The sequence below is a fragment of the Anolis sagrei genome, chromosome 2, assembly GCF_037176765.1.
Source record: "Anolis sagrei isolate rAnoSag1 chromosome 2, rAnoSag1.mat, whole genome shotgun sequence".
Lineage (NCBI taxonomy): Eukaryota > Metazoa > Chordata > Lepidosauria > Squamata > Dactyloidae > Anolis > Anolis sagrei.
The window spans coordinates 8217338-8239683 of NC_090022.1; the positions used below are offsets into that span (position 1 = coordinate 8217338).

General features: G+C 46.0%; 2 pseudogenes; both read right to left on the bottom strand.

Moving 5' to 3' along the window:
• Window positions 1–8388, bottom strand: part of LOC132765976 (zinc finger protein 585A-like) — a 55442-nt pseudogene extending 47054 nt beyond the window's left edge.
• A 3630-nt stretch (window positions 8389–12018) lies between these two features.
• On the bottom strand, window positions 12019–20870 carry LOC137096254 (zinc finger protein 585A-like; annotated as a pseudogene).
• Between the last annotated feature and the right edge of the window lie 1476 nt (window positions 20871–22346).

Consider the following 22346-nt stretch of genomic DNA (forward strand, 5'->3'; position numbering starts at 1 on the left):
ACACCTGCTGTACAAAATGATGGAAACAACCAGTTTCTTTTCAACCTGTTTCAAGACTGTTGATTTCGGACATGATACCTGGGTGTTTCTCCCCCCTCCACATCATGTCAGACCTATAGAGAGATGCTATAGTTGAATGATAAACTTAATGTTATCTTATCCTGCTGTGAACCTATGCCAAACCTGGGGAATCCTTTGCCCCCCTCCCCCCTTTAAGGGATAATAGCGGCTATTTCATGTTGTTAAGTAATACTTTCTTACAAAAGAAGGAGCCTTACTTAAAGAGGACACCATCTGCAGGTTTTCCTCCATGACCTCCTGATGCAAGGCCCTTTGGTCCGGATTCAGCAGGGCCCACTCCTCCACACTGAAGGACACGGCCACCTCTTGGAAGGTCACCTGGACAGAGAAACATGACTGGTAAGCAGGACATGCTGACCCCTGCCAGAAAACCCATTGCTTCTGGTGGCCAAGTTAGATGTCCATCTTTACACAGGGATTTTGCTATACGCATCTTGGGTGGAAAGAGGGGAAAATGACAATGCAAAGAGGATGGTGGGAGCCTGAGCCCTTCTTGGCGCATCAGGGATTCTCTCACCTACCTGATCTGGTGTCACAGAAAGTGTGTTGCGTACATCAAAAAGAAGAATTAAGCCAGTATGTGTTGGTTCTGATTCACCTCCTGTGGGAATAGAAAAGGCAAGGGTGTTTTATCGGCCATGGTCTCAATTTCCTATAGTACCATCTTCCTAATGGTAAGAGCCGTTCAAGAATGGAGAATGCTGTGACCTGAGAGTGTGGTGGAGTCTCTTTCTTTGTGTGATAGAGGCTGGATGGCTATCCGTTTGGAGTGCTTTGAATGTATATTCCTGCCTGGCAGGGAGTTGGGACTGGATGGCCCTTGTGGACTCTTCCAACTCTAGGATTCAATAAAGAAACTGAAGCTCTTAATAAGGATATTATTACTTCTTTAAGAGACTATAATTAGTATTGTGAATACAACATACTTAAGTTTATTGTAGATTTTTGCTGATTCTATCTTGTACAAGCTGTCAAATATATGCTTGGAATTTTTCTACTATTGTAATAGTGGACCTGTTGTCTTGTTGGGCTGGATGACCCACAAGGCCTCTTCCAAATCTAGGGTTCTTCTCTGGCTGCCAACCAGTACTGGCAATGGGAGCAGACTGGGAGCAGGCGACACCAGTGGAGAGGAGGAACAGCCACAACACACTCACTAAATGCATATTGAGCAGTCCTGGTGTTCAGAAACAGCTACTTAAAAATAATGTGAAGACTGGTTTGCAGTGAGTTGACGGTGCTGCCAGGTAAAGCCAACCACCATCCAGTGCAGCTCGCATCCCTAAGCACTACACTCCTAACAAGGCAGTCAAAAATGCATTAGTTTTTTATGCTGCTTGATTGTTCTGTTTACTCCTGTTCAGGAGAACCTGTATATTTAAAGGCTCCTGGATCTCTTTCATACATATACACGGTAGTCCACACTCTGGTTACATTCCGAATAGACTACTGCAATGCTCTCTATGTGGATATGCCTTTGAAAACTTCTTGGAAGCTTCAATTAGTCCAACAGTCAGCAGCCAGGTTGTTAACCGGAGTGTCGCATAGGCAGCGACACTCCACTGGCTGCCAATGAGCCTCTGGGCACAATTCAAAGTGCTGGTTTTAACCTTTAAAGCCCTGAATGGTTTTGGTCCAGATTACCTGTCCGAACGTATCTCCTACTATGAACCATCATGAAACTTAAGATCGTCCCCACCACTTTCGCAAACACGGTTGTTAGGGACAAGAGACACGGCCTTCTCGGCAGTTGCCCCCCATCTGCGAAACTCTTGTTAATGTATTGTATAATGTTCTAAATTGAGTTTTACGGTACTAATTGAAATTTTATTGTATATGTTGATAGCATCATTGATGCTTATGTGAGGCCGCCATGAGTCCCCTTTGTGGGGAGAAGGGAGGGAAAGAAATGATTGGTTTGCAGTGAGTTGATGGTGCTGCCATGTAAAGCCAGCCACCATCCAATGCAGCTCGTACCCCTGGGCACTACACTTCCAACGAGGAAGCCAAAACTTAATTGCTTTTTAAGCTGCTTGATTGTATTATTTCTTCATGTTCAAGATTGTGGCGCAGCTGGCTGAGTGTCAGCTGCATTAAGATCACTCTGACCAAAAGGTCATGAGTTCGAAGCCAGCCCGGGCTGGAGTGGGTGTAAAGCCATTGTGTAGCCCAGGGGGTCCCCAAACTAAGGCCCGCGGGCCATATGCGGCCCGCCGAGGGCATCTATCCGGCCCGCGTGGCCTGGCCTGGCCTCACGCAAAGCCCCTCGCTGCCTCGCGCCACCCGTCGGCCCTGGCAAGCAATGGAAGCAGCGATGAAAATTACCTGCCTCACGCTGCCCCTCGTGCAAGCCAGGCAAGGGAAGGGCATCGCGCGAGAACAGGCCACGAGTTGCAGCTTCCCTTGCCAGGCCCGACGGGCAGCGAGAGCGCTGTATGGAAGGGCTCTGGAGAAGCGCCTTTCCAAACAAGCACACCATTAATTTGTCCTGTGGAGCGAGAGCAGCCTGGCTCGCCTCTTCCTGGGAAGAGAGTTGAAACGGAGGCCGAGGCCTGGCAGGCCCTCCTTCTCAGGCGCTGCTCTCCCCTCCCCCGCCAGAAAGGCCGCCTCCCTTTCCCTCTCCCTTCCATCCCCTTGTGCAAAACACACTGGTTCCCCGTAGCAGAACCAGCCCAGGCTCCTGGGACATCGGAGGAAGAGAAAGGAAGGCAGGAAAGGCCCGTCGAGGAATTCTGAGGTGGGTTCTTGTCTTGGTTTTATCTGAGCCCCCACTGCCATATATTCCAGTTCAAAGCAGATATGGTGGGATTTTCTGCCTTAATATTCAGGGATATAGAGACGTATGGAAGGGCACCCAGATCCACACATTTCTATATCCCAGAATACCAAGGCAGAAAATCCCACCACCATATCTGCTTTGAGCTGCGTTATCTGAGTCCACACTGCCATATATTCCAGTTCAAAGCAGATATTGTGGGATTTTCTGCCTTGATATTTAGGGATATAGAGACGTATGGAAGGGCACCCAGATCCACACATTTCTATATCCCAGAATACCAAGGCAGAAAATCCCACCACCATATCTGCTTTGAGCTGGGTTATCTGAGTCCACACTGCCATATATTCCAGTTCAAAGCCGATATGGTGGGATTTTCTGCCTTAATATTCAGGGTTATACAGCTGTGTGGAAGGGCACCCAGATCCACACATTTCTATATCCCAGAATACCAAGGCAGAAAATCCCACCACCATATCTGCTTTGAGCTGCGTTATCTGAGTCCACACTGCCATATATTCCAGTTCAAAGCAGATATGGTGGGATTTTCTGCCTTAATATTCAGGGATATAGAGACGTATGGAAGGGCACCCAGATCCACACATTTCTATATCCCAGAATACCAAGGCAGAAAATCCCACCACCATATCTGCTTTGAGCTGCGTTATCTGAGTCCACACTGCCATATATTCCAGTTCAAAGCAGATATTGTGGGATTTTCTGCCTTGATATTTAGGGATATAGAGACGTATGGAAGGGCACCCAGATCCACACATCTCTATATCCCAGAATACCAAGGCAGAAAATCCCACCACCATATCTGCTTTGAGCTGGGTTATCTGAGTCCACACTGCCATATATTCCAGTTCAAAGCCGATATGGTGGGATTTTCTGCCTTAATATTCAGGGTTATACAGCTGTGTGGAAGGGCACCCAGATCCACACATTTCTATATCCCAGAATACCAAGGCAGAAAATCCCACCACCATATCTGCTTTGAGCTGCGTTATCTGAGTCCACACTGCCATATATTCCAGTTCAAAGCCGATATGGTGGGATTTTCTGCCTTAATATTCAGGGTTATACAGCTGTGTGGAAGGGCACCCAGATCCACACATTTCTATATCCCAGAATACCAAGGCAGAAAATCCCACCACCATATCTGCTTTGAGCTGCGTTATCTGAGTCCACACTGCCATATATTCCAGTTCAAAGCCGATATGGTGGGATTTTCTGCCATAATATTCAGGGTTATACAGCTGTGTGGAAGGGCACCCAGATCCACACATTTCTATATCCCAGAATACCAAGGCAGAAAATCCCACCACCATATCTGCTTTGAGCTGCGTTATCTGAGTCCACACTGCCATATATTCCAGTTCAAAGCCGATATGGTGGGATTTTCTGCCTTAATATTCAGGGTTATACAGCTGTGTGGAAGGGCACCCAGATCCACACATTTCTATATCCCAGAATACCAAGGCAGAAAATCCCACCACCATATCTGCTTTGAGCTGGGTTATCTGAGTCCACACTGCCATATATTCCAGTTCAAAGCCGATATGGTGGGATTTTCTGCCATAATATTCAGGGTTATACAGCTGTGTGGAAGGGCACCCAGATCCACACATTTCTATATCCCAGAATACCAAGGCAGAAAATCCCACCACCATATCTGCTTTGAGCTGCGTTATCTGAGTCCACACTGCCATATATTCCAGTTCAAAGCCGATATGGTGGGATTTTCTGCCTTAATATTCAGGGTTATACAGCTGTGTGGAAGGGCACCCAGATCCACACATTTCTATATCCCAGAATACCAAGGCAGAAAATCCCACCACCATATCTGCTTTGAGCTGCGTTATCTGAGTCCACACTGCCATATATTCCAGTTCAAAGCAGATATGGTGGGATTTTCTGCCTTAATATTCAGGGATATAGAGACGTATGGAAGGGCACCCAGATCCACACATTTCTATATCCCAGAATACCAAGGCAGAAAATCCCACCACCATATCTGCTTTGAGCTGCGTTATCTGAGTCCACACTGCCATATATTCCAGTTCAAAGCAGATATTGTGGGATTTTCTGCCTTGATATTTAGGGATATAGAGACGTATGGAAGGGCACCCAGATCCACACATCTCTATATCCCAGAATACCAAGGCAGAAAATCCCACCACCATATCTGCTTTGAGCTGGGTTATCTGAGTCCACACTGCCATATATTCCAGTTCAAAGCCGATATGGTGGGATTTTCTGCCTTAATATTCAGGGTTATTCAGCTGTGTGGAAGGGCACCCAGATCCACACATTTCTATATCCCAGAATACCAAGGCAGAAAATCCCACCACCATATCTGCTTTGAGCTGGGTTATCTGAGTCCACACTGCCATATATTCCAGTTCAAAGCCGATATGGTGGGATTTTCTGCCATAATATTCAGGGTTATACAGCTGTGTGGAAGGGCACCCAGATCCACACATTTCTATATCCCAGAATACCAAGGCAGAAAATCCCACCACCATATCTGCTTTGAGCTGGGTTATCTGAGTCCACACTGCCATATATTCCAGTTCAAAGCCGATATGGTGGGATTTTCTGCCTTAATATTCAGGGTTATACAGCTGTGTGGAAGGGCACCCAGATCCACACATTTCTATATCCCAGAATACCAAGGCAGAAAATCCCACCACCATATCTGCTTTGAGCTGCGTTATCTGAGTCCACACTGCCATATATTCCAGTTCAAAGCAGATATTGTGGGATTTTCTGCCTTGATATTTAGGGATATAGAGACGTATGGAAGGGCACCCAGATCCACACATCTCTATATCCCAGAATACCAAGGCAGAAAATCCCACCACCATATCTGCTTTGAGCTGGGTTATCTGCGTCCACACTGCCATATATTCCAGTTCAAAGCCGATATGGTGGGATTTTCTGCCTTAATATTCAGGGTTATACAGCTGTGTGGAAGGGCACCCAGATCCACACATTTCTATATCCCAGAATACCAAGGCAGAAAATCCCACCACCATATCTGCTTTGAGCTGCGTTATCTGAGTCCACACTGCCATATATTCCAGTTCAAAGCAGATATTGTGGGATTTTCTGCCTTGATATTTAGGGATATAGAGACGTATGGAAGGGCACCCAGATCCACACATCTCTATATCCCAGAATACCAAGGCAGAAAATCCCACCACCATATCTGCTTTGAGCTGCGTTATCTGAGTCCACACTGCCATATATTCCAGTTCAAAGCAGATATTGTGGGATTTTCTGCCTTGATATTTAGGGTTATACAGCTGTGTGGAAGGGCACCCAGGTCCCCACATCTCTATATCCCAGTATACCAAGGCAGAAAATCCCACCATATCTGCTTTGAGCTGGGTTATCTGAGTCCACACTGCCATATATTCCAGTTCAAAGCAGATACTTAATATTCAGGGATATATGGAAGGGCACCCAGATCCACACATCTCTATATCCCAGAATACCAAGGCAGAAAATCCCACCACCATATCTGCTTTGAGCTGGGTTATCTGAGTCCACACTGCCATATATTCCAGTTCAAAGCAGATATGGTGGGATTTTCTGCCTTAATATTCTGGGTTATACAGCTGTGTGGAAGAGCACCCGGGTCCACACATCTCTATATCCCGGAATATCAAGGCAGAAAATCCCACCATATCAGCTTTCAACTGGGTTATCTGAGGCAAGGGAGGCTACACTGCACTTCCTGTTCTCGCATGAAGTCCTTGCCACCTGCATTGCTTGCCAGGCCTGACGGGCAGCATGAGGCAAGTGAGGGGATTGGGCCTTGCAAGCGGCGAGGGGCTTTGCGCGAGGCCAGGCTTTCATGATGGGCAGCGCGAGGTAGGTAAGTTGCACTGTGCCGCCTCCTTTGCCCGGCCCGCACGATGGTCCGGCCCTCCAACGGTCTGAGGGTCAGTAATCTGGCCCCCTGTTGAAAAAGTTTGGGGACCCCTGGTGTAGCCCATTGTCGACCTTTGCAACCCAAAAGACAGTTGCATCTGTCAAGTAGGAAAATAAGGTACCACCTTGTGTGGGAGGCTAAATTTAACTAATTTATGAGGCCATAAAGAAAGAAGACTCCGGGGAATGTGGAATGCGGAAGAACTTCATCAGTGTCGTTGATGGACGATGAAAAGCAGCAGCTCCCCTGGCGGCCAGAAAAAAAGTTAAATAGCCTTTGTCTGTTAAATGTTGTTTGTCAAACTGGCATTGAATGTTTGCCATATATGTGTTTACTGTAATCCGCCCTGAGTCCCCTGCGGGGTGAGAAGGGCGGAATATAAGAACTGTAAATAAATAAATCTGTGTATCCAAATGGACCTGGATCCCTTTCATACAGATATACATTCATTGAGCCACAGAGACTGAAAAGGAGTGGAGTCGAGCCACCCAAGTGTCACTGGGTCTGTACTTGTGGAGCTGGGAGGGTCCCTTTGTCCTGCACAATCCGGCATCCGGCTGGAGGTGGAGGGAGGCCTTTCCAAGGCGGAAGACACTTCTGCACACAAGTCCGACATCTGAAAAAACACCAAAGACACACAAGTAGAAATAATTAGAAAACAAGGGACAGAGGGGAGGGAGGGATCTGGAGTTTGGCTCCCTTCATGACAAGTGTTCCTGGCTCTTTGGAAGCGTGGGGATGATCTTCCCTCTCTCACCTGTTGTTCCTCCTCCTTCTCCTCTTGGGCCCGACTCAGGAGGAATCCCTCCGCCAAGGCCACGGCCTGGAAGCTGGTCTCTGCCCCACATTCCCTGACCCAGCGCTCCATCTCGGCAGGAAGGACGGCCAGGAACTGCTCCAGGATGACCAGGTCCAGCATCTCTGCCTTGGAGTGTCGCTGGGGCTTCAGCCACAGGCGGCAGAGAGAGTGGAGGCGGCTGCACACCTCTCGGGGCCCCAAGGCCTCCTGGTAGGTGAACTGCCTGAAGCTCTGGCGCTCTGCCCCTGAAGGTGGTGGGGGCTCTCCCCTTCGCAGCCCCCCCTCCTCCTCCTTCCCCACCAGAAGGCTTCCTCCTCCTCCTCCTCCCCACCACTGCCCTCCATTCCCAGCAGCAGGAGAGGCAGGCGGAGGGTCCTGGCTTGGCTCTGCTGGGCCTGAAGATGCACCACCGGGCTGGCTTCCCTCCTGCGGCCTCTCCTGGCAGCCAGGCTCCAACCTGGGCAGCAGGAGAGCCATGGCCCCCTCCCCCTGGGAAGGAAGGAAGGAAGGAAGGAAGGAAGGAAGGAAGGAAGGAAGGAAGGAAGGAAGGAAGGAAGGAAGGAAGGAAGGAAGGAGGGCACTCTCTCTCTCCCCAAGTCAGGAAACCTCCCAAGGCTCTCCCAGCCACTCCTCCTCCTCCTCCAGGAAGAGTTCCACATGGCCAGAAGAGGAGGGGCCTGGCCTTCAGGAGGCCTCTGATTGGCCACTCACTTACTCTCTAGGAATCCACATGTTTTGCTTTAACTCTTTGGAAGCCAACTAGCAAATTCTCTCTCTGGAAGACATGGGGAGAGGCTGCTTTCAAGGCATTTATCCAGGAATAGGAGAGGGTTCTAATACTCTATGCAGCACTTTGAACTATAATGCCAGAAATATTAAAAAATTAATATAACAAAAGAAAAGTGAATCAAACACCGAAAGAGTTAGTAGGCCGAAGCCTGTTAGAGTCAGTGGGCCAAAGCTAGTGTCGTCCTGAGGAGTGTGAGCAGGTCAAAGCCTGTTAGAGTCAGTGGGCCAAAGCTAGTGTAGTTCTGATGAGAGTGAGCAGGCCGAAGCCTGTTAGTGAGTAGGCCAAAGCTAGTGTCATCTTGTGGAGAGTGAGCAGGCCGAAACCTGTTAGTCAGTGGGCCAAAGCTAGTGTCGTTCTGATGAGAGTGAGCAGGCCAAAGCCTGTTAGTGAGTAGGCTAAAGCTAGTGTCATCCTGAGGAGTCACTAGGCTAAACCTAATGTCGATCTGAGGAGAGTGAACAGGCCAAAGTCTGTTAGAGTCAATGGGCCAAAGCTAGTGTCATCCTGAGGAGAGTGAGCAGGCCAAAGCCTGTTAGAGTCACTAGGCTAAACCTAATGTCGATCTGAGGAGAGTGAACAGGCCGAAGCCTGTTAGAGTCAGTGGGCCAAAGCTAGTGTCGTTCTGATGAGAGTGAGCAGGCCGAAGCCTGTTAGTCAATGGGCCAAAGTAGTGTCCTGAGGAGAGTGAGTAGGCCGGAGCTTGTTAGAGTCAGTGGGCCAAAGCTAGTGTCGTCCTGTGGAGAGTGAGCGGGCCAAAGCTAGTGCCGTCCTGAGCATCTAGAGCTTTATAGGCTAAAGAGGAGTTGTATGCTCTAGTGAGCAATGTGGTTGCTGCCCATTGAACCACTTAAAGGTTCGAAACAATCTGCAAAATCAACCCTACGTAGAATGTGTTGCAGTAATCTATGCTTGCTGGGGCCCTAGACTTTAGCCCCCAAATCTCACAGCTGCAAAAAGGAACTACAAGCAAATCTAATCAGGTTTGGTTGATAGAATTGACCATTTTGGTGGCCTTTCTTTGAACATATACATTTTCAGGGTTAATTACATAAAGAAAGTTATACATAAAGAAAGGAAACACGGTGACTTTTGGGAGGCCCCCATGTAGAATCACAGCTGTAGTCTAAGCAGACCGGTTGCTTTTGAAGAACCTTAGGTTGTAAAGACTGAAGATGTCAAATTTGGAAGAGAAGGGCAGATAGAAATGGTCATATTAGGAAAGACTGTCCAAAAGTATAGGATGAGTTCAACTACGCTTTTGTCAATTATTTGTAATTTTCCTCTGTTTTCTATTACTTTTCTTCTCAGCATGGTCTCAATTTACTTGCTCTTCAAACAGCCTGATTATTTAATTGTGGTTGGTATTAACTGTAAAGCAGTGGTTCACAACCTGTGGGTCCCCAGATATTTTGGCCTTCAACTCCTCGAAATCCTAACAGGTGGTAAAATGGCTGGGATTTCTGGGAGTTGTAGGCCAAAACGCCTGGGGACCCACAGGTTGAGAACTACTGTTTTAAAGGCTATTGAGGAAGGATTTGGTGGAATACTCAAAGATCTTCTCTTCACAAGTATGTATACTGTTTGTGTTAGAATAGGGTGGGTGTGGTCTATATTGACAGATAGGGGGGAAAGGAAAAAAATGGAATGGAGGAATCAGTAAGGTATACTTCAACACACTTTAGTTATTTATTATTATTGTTTGAAACACAACAAGATTAGTACACAGAAAACAAGATCACTATGCTGGTTGTTGTATTTGATCACATGTGTCTAGGACTATGTGATGTATCAGCAAATAATGCATGCAGATCACTGTAGGGTGGCCTTTTGCAGCTGACAGGTGGTAATTTTTTCGGCGCTGAGTGTGTTTAAGTACAGGCCAAGGTCTTTAGGCACTTCATTATTATTATTATTATTATTATTATTATTATTATTATTATTAAAAATTTTGATACCCTGCTTTATCTCCCCTGAATGGGGACTCAAAAGCAGCTTAACATAAAAGTGTTAGCACACCATTAAAATATATATATACAAATACTGAAACAGAATTAGACGGAAACAGTATTAAAAGGTTAAAACCCCATTCAAACATATTTGCATTATTATCTCGTTCAAGCCAGATTAGTTATTTCTGCATCATATTCTTCCACAAAGAAAACCTAACTCAAAATGTTTTTATTAAAACCTGAATATATAAGTTGCTTGAGATATATATTTCACCCACTTTAGAGTGCTGGAGAGAAAGCATTTAATAAGGTAAATCTGCAGCAATAGCTGTAGCAGCAGTTCAGCAAATGAGAAGCTCCTGTTGCCAGCAATAGAGCGACTCAGCTTAAGCAATTCGGGAACAGAGTCAAGCTTAAATTATAGAAGACTTTACCCAAAGAACAGTGAAAAGGGCCTAGCTATCCGTCTAACCCACAGCAGACATCTTGCCATGCTCATCGAAGAAGAGCAAAGACGACGGTTGCTTTGGTCTCCTTTGTGAAGAGAAAAAGTGGTGTCCGAACACATACTTCATATTCATAGAATCATAGAATCAAAGAGTTGGAAGAGACCTCATGGGCCATCCAGTCCAACCCCATTCTGCCAAGAAGCAGGAATATTGCATTCAAATCACCCCTGACAAATGGCCATCCAGCCTCTGCTTAAAAGCTTCCAAAGAAGGAGCCTCCACCACACTCCGGGGCAGAGAGTTCCACTGCTGAACGGCTCTCACAGTCAGGAAGTTCTTCCTAATGTTCAGATGGAATCTCCTCTCTTGTAGTTTGAAGCCATTGTTCCGCGTCCTACTCTCCAAGGAAGCAGAAAACAAGCTTGCTCCCTCCTCCCTGTGGCTTCCTCTCACATATTTATACATGGCTATCATATCTCCTCTCAGCCTTCTCTTCTTCAGGCTAAACATGCCCAGTTCCCTAAGCCGCTCCTCATAGGGCTTGTTCTCCAGACCCTTGATCATTTTAGTCGCCCTCCTCTGGACACATTCCAGCTTGTCAATATCTCTCTTGAATTGTGGTGCCCAGAATTGGACACAATATTCCAGATGTGGTCTAACCAAAGCAGAATAGAGGGGTAGCATTACTTCCTTAGATCTAGACACTGTGCTCCTATTGATGCAGGCCAAAATCCCATTGGCTTTTTTTGCCGCCACATCACATTGTTGGCTCATGTTTAACTTGTTGTCCACGAGGACTCCAAGATCTTTTTCACACGTACTGCTCTCGAGCCAGGCGTCCCCCATTCTGTATCTTTGCATTACATTTTTTCTGCCAAAGTGGAGTATCTTGCATTTGTCACTGTTGAACTTCATTTTGTTAGTTTTGGCCCATCTCTCTAATCTGTCAAGATCGTTTTGAATTCTGCTCCTGTCCTCTGGACTATTGGCTATCCCTCCCAATTTGGTGTCGTCTGCAAACTTGATGATCATGCCTTCTAGCCCTTCATCTAAGTCATTAATAAAGATGTTGAACAGGACCGGGCCCAGGACGGAACCCTGCGGCACTCCGCTCGTCACTTCTTTCCAAGATGAAGAGGAAGCATTAGTGAGCACTCTCTGTGTTCGTCCACTTAACCAATTACAGATCCACCTCACCGTAGTTTTGCCTAGCCCACATTGGACTAGTTTCCTTGCCAGAAGGTCATGGGGGACCTTGTCGAAGGCCTTACTGAAATCCAGGTACGCTACATCCACGGCATTCCCCGCATCTACCCAGCTTGTAGCTCTATCGAAGAAAGAGATCAGATTAGTCTGGCATGACTTGTTTTTGATAAATCCATGTTGACTATTAGCGATGACTGCATTTGTTTCTAAGTGTTTGCAGACCGCTTCCTTAACAATGTTTTCCAGAATCTTGCCCGGTATCGACGTGAGGCTGACCGGACTGTAGTTGTTTGGGTCATCCTTTTTTCCCTTCTTGAAGATTGGGACCACATTGGCCCTCCTCCAATCTGCTGGAACTTCTCCCGTTCTCCAAGAACTCTCAAAGATGGTTGCCAATGGTTCCGAAATGACTTCCGCTAGTTCCTTCATATTCCTGGCCATGAGTCTTGTCCAGCCTGAAACTTCTTTTGTCTTCTCTTATTTTCAGGAACTCTTTTAAAAAAATTCCAGACATTCCCGAAAAACAACAACAAAGAAATACTATTTTAAAGACATCTCTTGCAGAAGTTCAGTCTCCTCATGGTTTGGATGAGGGAAAAGTAGGGAGGTGTTTCTACTGGCAAAACCTCTTTCCGCACTCCGGGCATTTAAAGGGTTCTCTCCCCCATGTGTTTCACTTGATGACGCCGTAAGCTACTCTTCTGTTTGAAACTTCTTCCACACTCCAGGCATTGAAATGGGGTTTCCCCGGTGTGGATTCTTTGATGTTCTGTGAGGTGTGTCTTCCGAGCGAAGCCCTTCCCACAATCCAAGCATTTAAAGGGTTTTTCCCCAGTGTGGATTCTTTGGTGTTCTGTGAGGTGTGCCTTCCATATGAAGCCCTTCCCACACTCCAAGCATCTAAAGGGTTTCTCTCCAGTGTGGATTCTTTGGTGTTCTGTGAGCCCTGCCTTCCATATGAAGCCCTTCCCACACTCCAAGCATTTGAATGGCTTTTCCCCAGAGTGTGTTGCTTGATGAGCAATGAGGCATTTTTTTGTTGTAAAAGAATTTTTGCACACCAAACATTGAAAAGGTTTTTCCCCAGTGTGGATTCCTTGGTGTTCTGTGAGGTGTGCCTTCTGTGTGAAGCCCTTCCCACACTCCAAGCATTTAAAGGGTTTCTCCCCAGTGTGGATTCTTTGGTGTTCTGCAAGCCTTGCCTTCCATACAAAGCCCTTCCCACACTCCAAGCATTTGAATGGCTTTTCCCCAGAGTGTGTTGCTTGATGAGCAATGAGGTATCTTTTTCCTGCAAAAGAGCTTTCACACTCCAAGCACTGAAAGGGTTTTTCCCCAGTGTGAATTCTTTGGTGTTCTGTGAGCTTTGCCTTCCGTGCAAAGCCCTTCCCACACTCCAAGCATTTAAATGGCTTCTCCTTAGTATGAGTACCTTGATGATAGGTGAGGCTTATCTTGTGAGTGTAACTCTTTCCACACTCCAAGCATTTAAAGGGTTTCTCCCCAGTATGAATAGCTTTATGATAAGTCAGATGTGTCTTCTGAATGAAGCACTTTCCACATTCCAAGCATTTAAACGGCTTCTCCCCAGTATGAGTAGCTTGATGATAGGTGAAGCTTTTCTTATGAGTGAAGCTCTTTCCACACTCCAAGCATTTAAATGGCTTCTCTCCAGTATGAATTCCTTGATGATAAGTCAGATGTCTCTTTTGAAAGAAGCCCTTTCCACACTCCAAGCATTTAAATGACTTCTCCCCAGTATGAGTAGCTTGATGATAGGTGAAGCTTTTCTTATGAGTGAAACTTTTTCCACACTCCAAGCATTTAAATGGCTTCTCTCCCGAGTGAATTGTTTGATGGGAAGTGAGCTGTTCCTTCAGAATAAAAGACTTCCCACACTCCAAGCATTTAAATGGCTTCTTGCCAGTATGAGTAGCTTGATGATAGCTGAGTCTTCCCTTCTGAGTGAAACTCTTTCCACACTGCAAGCATTTAAATGGCTTATCCCTTGAGTGAATTGTTTGATGAGTAGTGAGATTTCCCTTCAGATTAAAAGACTTCCCACACTCCAAGCATTTAAATGGCTTCTTCCCTGAGTGAATTGTTTGATGAGAAGTGAGATGTGTCATCAGAATAAAAGACTTCCCACACTCCAAGCATTTAAATGGCTTCTCCCCAGAATGAGTAATTTGATGGTAAATCAAGTGTGTCTTCTGAATGAAGTCCTTCCCACATTCCAAGCATTTAAATGGCTTCTTCCCAGTATGAGTAGCTTGATGATAGGTGAGGCTTGTCTTCTGAGTGAAACTTTTCCCACACTCCAAGCATTTAAATGGCTTCTCCCCAGTATGAGTAGCTTGATGAGTAGTCAGATGTATCTTCTGAATGAAACCCTTTCCACACTCCAAGCAATTAAATGGCTTCTCTCCAGTATGAGTAGTTTGATGATAGGTGAGGCTTGTCTTCAGAGAGAAACTCTTTCCACACTCCAAGCATTTAAAGGGTTTCTCCTCAGTATGAATAGCTTGATGAGTAGTCAGATGTATCTTCTGAATGAAGCCCTTCCCACACTCCAAGCATTGAAATGGCTTCTCCCCAGTATGAGTAGCTTGATGATAGGTGAGGCCTATCTTCTGAGTAAAAGACTTCCCACAGTCGAAACACTTAAATGGCTTCTCCTCAGTATGAGTAGCTTGATGACAGGTGAGGTTTGCCTTCTGAGTGAAACTCTTTCCACACTCCAAACATTTAAATGGCTTCTCCCCAGTATGAGTAGCTTGATGATAGGTGAGTCTTATCTTGTGAGTAAAGCCCTTTCCACACTCCAAGCATTTAAATGGCTTCTCCCCTGAATGGACTGCTTGATGATAGGTGAGGCTTAACTTACGAGTGAAACTCTTTCCACACTCCAAGCATTTAAAGGGTTTCTCCCCAGTATGAGTTGCTTTGTGATAAGTCAGGCGTTTCTTCTGAATGAAGCCCTTCCCACACTCCAAGCATTTAAATGGCTTGTCCCCAGAATGGGTAGCTTGATGATAGGTGAGGCTTAACTTACGAGTGAAACTCTTTCCACACTCCAAGCATTTAAATGGCTTCTTCCCAGAATGGACTCCGTGATGATAGGTGAGGCTTATCTTATGAGTGAAATGCTTTCCACACTCCAAGCATTTAAATGGCTTCTGCCCAGAATGGACTGATTGATGATAGGTGAGGCTTAATTTATGTGTGAAACTCTTTCCACACTCTAAGCATTTAAAGGGTTTCTCTGAGTGAATTGTTTGATGAGAAGTGAGATGTCCCTTCCGAATAAAAGACTTTCCACACTCCAAGCATTTGAACTCTTTCTCTCTGGTGTGAGTTTCTTGATGATTAGCAATGCTTTTCTTCTGACGGAAACTTTTTCCCCACTCCAAGCACTTGAAGGGCTTCCTCTTAGTGGACGTTGCTTGCTTTCCACAGTCCTGGTTTTGAGATGATTCCCCTTGTCTGTGATTTGCTTGACAACAAAGAAAATGAGAACATGTATTTAAAAAACAAAATATTAACAGATATCATTAAAGTGCTCACCAGCAATTAGGGAATTGCTGAACTTCTCTCACTTCAAGAGTTTTCTTCTACTGTTATTTCAAAATCTACTTTCATGTAACTTCCAACTATTAGACCTGGATGTACCCTCTTAAGCAAGACTGCATGCTAACTTCCAGGGGTAGCAAATCATAAAATCACATAGAAAATACCACTTTCCCCAAGGCTCCGGTGGATGAAACCACGGATATGAATATACAGGACACATGCTGTAGTTACCAATTGATCTGACTAACTGTGATAAAGGGAGCACCTATTTTTGCGTTTTTGAGAATGGTATTTCCAATAATAAACCAAATTACTAACCAAGGAGTTCTTGTTGACCCAGAAACAGGATGCTCCACATATTTTGTGACAACTCTGAAGGATTGCAGTCTAAAAAGGTATTTGGGGGGGGGGGGGTTGTTTGTTGTTGTGTGATTGCCAATAGATGAGCTTTAGGGAAAAAATGGATGACCTCTCATTTGGAGTGGTTTGAACATTGGGTGATGGCTCTTCTAGACACTATATTTGTTGGATATAGCAACCTTCTACAAGCCTCCTATACTAGTTATTTGTTACGTATATAATTGAGATTGCTTACTATATTGTATGTATATATTGGTATGCAGTTTTTCCTTTAACTCTACGTTGTTTGCGGTTGTGGGAGGGACTACAGACCATGTGAGACTGAGTCAGTATGCTTCTCTGACTTCTATGCTAGTTATTTGTTATGTATATAAATTGTGATTGCTTGCTGTATTGTATGTATATATTGCTATGCAGTTTTCCCTTTATGTTGTTTGAGGTTGTGGGAGGGACTACAGACCATGTGACCAGATCTGGACTATTCAGAGTGAGACTCCATTTTGAAGTCAGGATGCTTCTCTTTGAGTTAGTATGTAGTATGCTTCAGTATATAGTTTAGCGATAGTATGCAGTTGAGTATAGTATGCTGCAGAGAGTAGTCAGTTTATATTGAGTCAGTGTTCAGTAATGTATTAAACTGAAAAAAGTGTTCTATATGCAACAGAGAAGAGACTGAAACAAAATGAATGCTTAAAAGACACAACGATTTAAACTTTGAGCCAATAAGCAATGTACCTGTATGCTGAATACATGAAGTTTGGAAGTAAATCAACTATGCTAACTTTTAACAAAGACTACTTATTTTTGTCCTCTTGAGAGCATGATTTAAAAGCAATATATTTTATGGGAGAGTAGATGTTTTTGGGCAACAGAAATAACACTTCAGAAGATCTGCTATATATTTTATTCATTGGCATATCTTTGTTCCTAACAGTTCAAAGAGATCGCCAGGGATAACAGTCTCACAACTGAGAAACCTAAATTGGCTTGCAGGGATACTACTGGATATTTATCACTAAGGAGAAGACTGACTCAAGCGAGTTTTTCACTCTACTTGGGAAGATCATACTTTATGATGACTCCAAACAGTGCGAATGCCAATTAATCTCCAAAAAGGGTCACGCTTCCAAATGGCTATGGAGATTCTTGTTTTACAAAATGTTATGATCTCAAAAAGGTTATAATTTCCAAAAGGTTTTGCATTTCAAAAGGATATGATTTCCCAAAATATTCGATTCCCTGCTCAGTCATGGAGACCTATTGGGTGACCTTGGGCGAGTCACACAATATCAGCCCCTGGAAACTCTGTGATAGGTTTGTCTAAGGCTTGGAATAAAATGGAAATGACTTTTAACGTACACAACGATGACAACAAGAACAATGGAAAAAATGACACCTGCTGTACAAAATGACAGAAAGAACCAGTTTCATTTCAACCTCTTTCAACACAATGTTGATTTCAAAAATGACACCTGGGAGTTTCTGCCCTCCTCCACATCATGTCGGACGTATAGAGAGATGCTATATTTGAGTGCTACATTTAATATTATTTCATCCTGCTGTGAACCTATGCCAATCCTGGTGAGTCCTCCCCCCACCCCCACCCCCGCTCCTTTAAGTGGCATTATGTGGCTATGTCATGTTGTGACTAATATTTCCTTATATAAGAGGGAGCCTTACTTAAAGAGGACACCGTCTCCAGATTTTCCTCCATGACCTCCTGATGCAAGGCCCTTTGGTCCGGATTCAGCAGGGCCCACTCCTCCTCACTGAAGGACACGGCCACCTCTTGGAAGGTCACCTGGACAGAGAAACATGATTGGTAAGTAGGACACGCTGACTCCAGCCAGAAAACCCGCTTCTGGTGACTGATATAGATGTCCATATTTACACAGGGATTGTTGTAGGTTTTTTCGGGCTATATGGCCACGTTCTAAAGGCATTTTCTCCTGACGTTTCGCCTGCATCTATGGCAAGCATCCTCAGAGGTAGTGAGGTCTGTTGGAACTAGGAAAACAGGGACTTTGCTGCATGCATCTTGGGTGGAAAGAGGGGGAAATAGCAATGCGAAGAGGGTGCTGGAAGCTTGAACCCTTCTTGGCCCATCAGGGATTCTCTCACCTACCTGATCTGGTGTCACAGAATTTGTGCTGGGTACATCGGAAGGAAGAGGTAAGCCAATATGTGTTGGTTCTGATTCACCTCCTGTAGGAAGAGAAAAGGCAAGGGTGTATGGCCATGGTCTCCATTTCTTATAGTACCATCTTCCTAATGGTAAGAGCTGTTCAAGAATGGAGTATGCTGCGACTTGAGAGTGTGGTGGAGTCTCTTTTTCTGGAAGTTTTCAAACAGAGACTGGATGGCCATCCATTAGGAGTGCTTTGAATATGTATTACTGCATGGCAGGGAGCTGTGATGGCCCTATTATTTTATGATTCTATAATTCAATCATGGAAGGCAAGACCTGAACAAGGTTGGGGGTGAGAAGGCATTGTTGTTGCTGTTGGCAAGTGCCTTCAGGCCAACTTTGACTGATGGAGATTCTATGAATGAGGGACCTCCAAGCCAGGTCTGTTCATGTCTTGGAGATTCAGGACAGCCAGGGTTCCCTTGGTGGAGTCCATCCCCCTGTAATTCAATCTCTCTCTTTTCCTTCTGCCTTCTCTCTTACTAAGACTTATTGTCTTTCCTAGTGAGCCCTGTGTAATCATGATATGGCCACATTACAACATCAGTTCAGTCATTTTGACTTCTAGGAGGAAATAAAGCTTGATTTTCTCTAGGACCCGTGTATTTGCTTTTTTTTTTGACAGTGGCATTCACCAAACTCTCCTCCAGCACATTTCAAATCAGCTTTCTCCACTATGCAGCTTTCACAACCATTCATAGAAAAGGGTACCTTGTGGCCTTTCATTCATTAGTCAAAGCCACTTTGAGAGCAGTTGACATCAGCAACAACCTCTGGCCTGGAGACTTCGGCCCTTTTATACACCCTGATCCCCATTGGGCTCCTTGAGTAATTTATTCCCACCTCCTTCTGCTTTTTTTTGGTAGATATTGGGGAGAGAAAACTGTACTGAATACTGACAGGCTTTCTCTCCCATCCGGCACTCAAAACTAGCAATATGTATGCTATTCTATTATCATCATGAGAATAGCATAGCAATATGTATAGCAATATGACAGATGTCCTTTCAACATATTGCCCTCTTAACCTGCTCTTCTCCAGGCTGACCATACATGGCTCCCTAAGCTGCCCCTCGTAGGGATTTATGATGTCCAGACCAATGACCACTGTGGTCTCCTTTGGCCAAGCTCAGCCACAGAGCCCTGCTGTTATTTTATTTACTTTGTTTTTTAAAGGACGTGATTGTGGACAAATAAGGGATGTTTAGGTTTGCAGCCAGACTTCTTCTGTGGCTGCCTATGAGTAGTGGCAATGGGAGCAGATTGGGAGCAGGCAACAGCAGTGGAGAAGATGAACGGCCACAGCACACCCACAGTATATGTCAGTGGACTCAAAGTCACTGCACATTATCGCAGGGCTGAATTTGCTTTGGAAGACTGACTGAATGGATGTTGAGCAGGCCCGATGTTCAAAAAAAGGTAGTTAAGCACAACTTGAAGATTGGTTTGTAGTGAGTTGGCGGTGCTGCCATGTAAAGCCAGCCACCATCCAACACAGCTCGCATCTCTAGGCACTACACTCCCAATGATGCAGGCAAAACTGCATTGCCTTTTAAGCTGCTTGATTGTATTATTTCCTCATGTTCAGGTGAATCTGTGTATCCAAACGGACTTGGATACCTTTCAAACATATATATGTTCATTGAGCCACAAAGACCCCAAAAGAGTGGAGTCGAGCCACCAAGTGTCGCTGGGTCCTTACTTGTGGAGCTGGGAGGTTCCCTTTGTCCTGCACAATCCGGCATCTGGCTGGAGGTGGAGGGAGGCCTTTCCAAGGCGGAAGACACTTCTGCACACAAGTCCGACATCTGAAAAAACACCAAAGGGATACAGATACAAATGATCAGAAAATAGGGAAAGAGGGGAGTAGTTAAGCACAATTTGAAGATTGGTTTGCAGTGAGTTGGCGGTGCTGTCATTTAAAGCCATCCAACATCCAATGCAGCTTGCACCCCTAGGCACTACACTCCTAATGATGCAGGCAAAACTGCATGGAGCTAGAGTATGGCTCCCTTCATCACACACTCTTTGAAAGCGTGTTGTACCTTCTCCTTCTCCTCTTGGTCTCGACTCAGGAGGAAGCCTTCAGCCAAGGCCACGGCCTGGGAGCTGGTCTCTGCCCCACATTCCCTGACCCAGCGCTCCATCTCGGCCGGAAGGACGGTCAGGAACTGCTCCAGGATGACCAGGTCCAGCATCTCCGCCTTGGAGTGTCGCTGGGGCTTCAGCCACAGGCGGCAGAGAGAGTGGAGGCGGCTGCAGGCCTCTCGGGGCCCCAAGGCCTCCTGGTAGGTGAACTGCCTGAAGCTCTGGCGCTCTGCCCCTGAAGGTGGTGGGGGCTCTCCCCTTCGCAGCCCCCCCCCTCCTCCTCCTCCTCCTTCCCCACCAGAAGGCTTCCTCCTCCTCCTCCTCCCCACCACTGCCCTCCATTCCCAGCAGCAGGAGAGGCAGGCGGAGGGTCCTGGCTTGGCTGTGCTGGGCCTGAAGATGCACCACCGGGCTGGCTTCCCTCCTGCGGCCTCTCCTTCCAGCCAGGCTCCAACCTGGGCAGCAGGAGAGCCATGGCCCCCTCCCCCTGGGAAGGAAGGAAGGAAGGCACTCTCTCTCTCCCAAGGCTCTCCCAGCCACTCCTCCTCCTCCTCCAGGAAGAGTTCCACATGGCCAGAAGAGGAGGGGCCTGGCCTGCAGGAGGCTTCTGATTGGCCACTCACTTACTCTCTAGGAATCCACATGTTTAGCTTTAACTCTTTGGAAGTCAACTAGCAAAACTTCCCTCTGGAAGACATGGGGAGAGGCTGCTTTCAAGGCATTTTCCCAGGAACAGGAGAGGGTTCGAAGAACACAAAGCAGCCGTTCCCAAACTGAAGTCCTCTGGATGTTTGGACTATAATGCCAGGAATTTTGAAAATTAATATAACAAAACAAAAGTGTGAATCAAACACTGAGTTAAAAGGCCAAATGCAGTTAGACTTAGTGGGCCAAAGCTAGTGTCGCCCTGAGGAGAGTGAGCAGGCCGAAGCCTGTTAAGAGTCTGTGAGCCAAAGATTGTGTCGTCTTTAGGCGAGTGAGCAGGCTGAAGCCTTTTAGAGTCAGAGGCCAAAGCTAGTGTTGTCTTTAGGCAAGTGAGCAGGCCCAAAGCCTGTTAGTCACTGGGCCAAAGCTAGTGTTGTCCTGAGGAGAGTGAGCAGACTGAAGCCTGATAGAGTCAGCGGGCCAAAGCTAGTGTCGTTCTGAGGAGAGTGAGCAGGCCAAAGCCTGTTAGAGTCAGCGGGCCAAAGCTAGTGTTGTGCCGAGGAGACTGAGCAGGCCAAAGCCTATTAGAATCAGTGGGCCAAAGCTAGTGTCGTCCTGAGGAGATTGAGTAGGCTAAAGCCTTTTAGAGTCAGTGACCAAAGCTAGTGTTGTCTTTAGGCGAGTGAGCAGGCCAAAGCCTGTTAGTCATTGGGCAAAACCTAGGATCCTGAGTAGACTGAGCAGGCCGAAGCCTGTTTGAGTCAGTTGGCCAAAGCCTGTACCGTTCTGAGGAGTGAGCAGGCCGAAGCCTCTTAGAGTCAGTTGGCCAAAGCTAGTGTTGTCCTGAGGAGAGCCCGTAGGCCAAGGCCTGTTAGAGTTAGTTTGCCTCAGTGAGGAAGTACCCAGTTTGTGTGAGGTAAAATTTCTGTGTAAGGGAAGCCTTGTGAGGGAGCTCCAGTATGAAGGCTGCTGCATGAAAAGCTACTATGTATTTGTTTATAATTGGGTTTGGCTGCTAGAACAGACCATTGTCCAAAACATCTGAAAGTCTAGAAATTGGGACACTGCCTTAAAGGCACCAGGACACTTTGTGCCCTTGGAAACTAAGAAGGAGTCGCTCTCGTTAGTGCTTGGGTGGGAGACACCAATGACACCCCAATGCTATAGGCTAGAATTCGGAGGAAGCCACTGGCCAAAAGGTGTGCATCTCAGTTGCTTTCTGCTTGGAGCTGCTTCTTTAAAAACCAAAGGGTTAGGACACCAAATCTTAGAATCATAGAATCAAAGAGTTGGAAGAGACCTCATGGGCCATCCAGTCCAACCCCATTATGCCAAGAAGTAGGAATACTGCATTCAAATCACCCCTGACAGATGGCCATCCAGCCTCTGTTTAAAAGCTTCCAAAGAAGGAGCCTCCACCACACTCCGGGGCAGAGAGTTCCACTGCTGAACGGCTTTCACAGTCAGGAAGTTCTTCCTCTTCCAGGAATTGAAAAGGAA